Source organism: Octodon degus, unplaced genomic scaffold (genome assembly GCF_000260255.1).
Source record: "Octodon degus isolate 3935 unplaced genomic scaffold, OctDeg1.0 scaffold00035, whole genome shotgun sequence".
Classification (NCBI taxonomy): Eukaryota; Metazoa; Chordata; class Mammalia; order Rodentia; family Octodontidae; genus Octodon; species Octodon degus.
This window is the reverse complement of record NW_004524611.1, coordinates 12,896,089-12,899,379: the sequence shown is the minus strand read 5'-3', so window position 1 is coordinate 12,899,379 and position 3,291 is coordinate 12,896,089.

The following is a 3,291-nucleotide window of genomic DNA, read 5'->3' as shown; positions in this document are numbered from 1 at the left end:
CACCTGACATCTGGTAGGTGGGGAGTTCCCCTGGTTCCCCTGTCACCTTAGACCTAGAGCAGCCTCATGCAGAAGACAAGGTGCATGTCTGGGTACACACACACACACACACACACACACACACACACACACACACAGGCAATAAACACCCTTCTTCAGTGACATCCCGGCCATGATACAGATGTGCACGCATGGGACTGGGGTGTGGACCAGAGCTGCTGGGACCATGGCTGCCAGGGCCTCCAGGGACAGCTGGGGACTTCCAGGGGAGGAGGCAGAGCAAGGCCCAGGTGCACCCTGGAGGACGTGACACCGAGGGTGCATGCAGAGGGCTGGGCCCTGGGAGGCCACAAGTGGTGGTCTCTAACCCCAGCCCCTGGCCTGGGGCGTGTGGCTATCGCCCACCACAGGACCTTGGGCTCCATCTTTCCCACTCCAAAGCCAGAGGTAGAAGATGGTCACTGAGGAGCTGCCACTGAGCAGCCACCACCTCTCCGGGCTGGCCCCTGGCCCCTGCCCCTGCTCTGGATTTTAGTCACCTGGAGTGTAAGGGCCTCCCCCTCCATCAGCGGGGCAGATTCCACTTGGCACCCAGAGTCCTGGCATCAGTCTTGGGGCAGAGATGGCTGCAGCTATACTAGCTGAGTGTGATGGTGCACATCTGGAATCCAGCACTCTGGGAAGCTGAGGCAGGAGAATTCCAAGTTTGAGCACAGCCTGGGCAATTTAGTAACTTAACAAGACCCTGTGTAAAATTAAGAGGGGTTGGGATGTAGCCCAGTATGAAGGCCTTAAATTCAATTCCTGTACTGGAAAAGAGAAGAAAGAATCGGAGAGGAAGGAGCGAAGGAAGAAGGAAGGAAGGAAGGAAGGAAGGAAGGAAGGAAGGAAGGACGGACGGACGGAAAGGCAGGCTTGCTTTCTTCCTAGGCCCTCGGAAATCCCTTCCGGAGGCTACAAGGTGAAGCCCCAGGACCTCGGGAAGCCGCGCCGGGTCACTGGGCATCAGCGCCCGGAGCTCGCTGGCCGCTGCCCCCATCTTGCCTGGAGTGTCCCGCGAGCAGGGCTTATGCAAGGCCCCTTCGTAAGCAAGGGCGTGACTGCCGCCCAGAGGTCGCCATGGAGACGCCACGCCTAGGTTTCCACGGAAACGCCCAGCCCCAAACTGCAAGGTAGAGCGGCCCCGCAACCCCCACACCACCACGTCTACAGACCCCGAGTGGGCTTAAGTTTTTCTTTTATATTTCTTAAAAGTCGTGAGCAGCTGTTTCCGGAAAAAGCAGAAAAGCAAAGAGACAAATCCCACAGCACCCACCATCCTGGCCGGTCCTTTCCTTCTCCAGATTATAGAATGACGTTGCTGGTAGCCACCGAATTATACATACTGTCACAGAGCCCCCCAATCGGCTGGGCATGGGGTGCTCCGGGCTAGAGCTCGCAGCCCAGGGCAGAAAATAAAATAAAATAAAATAAAATATAAAACAAAACAAAACATGTTTGTTCTTTGTAAAAAATAAAGTAAGCTCGACAGATGCCTGCGACCCCAGCACTCACAGATCGAGGTGGGAGACTGCGGCGAGTTCAAGGCCAGCCTGGACTGCATCGTGAGACGCTGTCTCAAAAATAGCAAGTGAAATAAATAAGCCGGGCATGATGGTGCCACGGGCTTACTGCTGCAGTCCTGCAGGAAGCTGTGTCTGGAGGATTGCAAGCTTTAATCCCATGAGGACAATTGTTGGGACCCTGTCTCAAAATAAAAAGGGAAGGTGATGGGGCCTCGTTAGCAGGCCCGGAGCTCAGCCACCAGCACAACACAGACAGGAAACTCCTAAGTCAGTCAGTTGATCAATCCATGGGAGTTAGAGAGCAGCCCTGGCCCCTCCTGCAACTGTGTGCCCTCAGATATCCCAAGTGCATTCCCAGGACCCCCACCCCCACCTCCTGTGGGGCTGCAGGTCTGGCTGCGTAGAAAGAGAATGACCGAGTCAGGGCTTTCTCACTTTTTCAGGGACAAGGCTTCCCCTAGTGGCAGCCCCTCCCCCCGGGGCGGGGACTGTCCCCCCTGGCCACCTCCTCACCACCACCACCCCCTGCCCCAGGGGCAAAGGCCCAGCTGTAGGAAGCAAGGGCAGGTAGGGAGCCTCTCTCCTCTGAGTAGCTGGGGCCAAAAGTACCTTCCAGGTGGCCTGGCCTATGAGAGGTCACCTGACAGAAGCAGCAACCTGCTGACCACATTGCTGCCCAGACCACCCAGGGGACAGGAGGCAGCCACTGACCTACCCAGGGCCAGGGGAGCTCAGGGTCATCACAGCAGGACCTGAGTCCACCAGCCCTCAAGTCCCTGTTCCTCTTGGGACTCAGTTCCCCAGCTGAGCAAGGACCAGCTGGGACTGGCTGATGGCTTAGTCTCCCACCGACCGAAGTCCATGTTCCCGGCTCTGCCTGATTCTAGGACCTCAGGAGTGAAAGAACCGAGAAGAGCCCGGGGAGGCCAGAAACCCTCTCTGGGCATGCGCGCTTCCGCTGGTGGCACCACTTCCGGGCGTTGAGTTCTCTTCTCTGCCCAGAAGCTGGGTGTGCAGACTGGGCTTGGAGGTGCTGTGAATTGTGTGAGCCTGTCCGAAGACTCACGGGTGTGTGGCAAGCCCTGAACTAACCGTCCGCGGGTGGGGTAGGACTTCTTCTGGTAGTTGCGGCCGGGCTCACCCGTGTAGGACGGAGCTTTCAGTCCTCCCTACGCAGCCTCCCGGAGTGCTGGAGTGACAGGTACGCACTGCCACGCCCAGCTTAAAGTCCAAACTCTAACCCTGCACTCCAGGACTCCCATGATCTTGTTCTTTGGAAAACTGTTCCTCGTTCCTTTAGAGACACAGGTACAGGTGGACTTTCTGACACTGCTGGCAATTGTTGGAGGAAGAGTGAATTTTAACCGTGTGTCTGGGAAGCAGTCTTTGTAGTCTGAATCTACAGTTTCCATGTTTTAGTTTCCCCAGGATTAGGCACTTTAAATATTTTATTCAGATCTAAGAGTAGGAGTTCTAGTCTACCTAAAAAATTCATGCAATATGGTTTCAATCAAGAAAAATTAGAAAGTGTTACATGCTTGGCAATAAAAGAATGTCCGATAAAATCCCCTCTGATTCTGCCCAACATATCACTTGGCTGCTAAAAGGAATAGCACGGCATGCTGGCGCACACCTTTAATCCCAGCACTCAAGAGGCTGAGGCAGGAGGGTCATTGTGAGTTCAAGACCAGCCTGGGGGCTGGGGAGATGGCTCAGTAGAATAAGC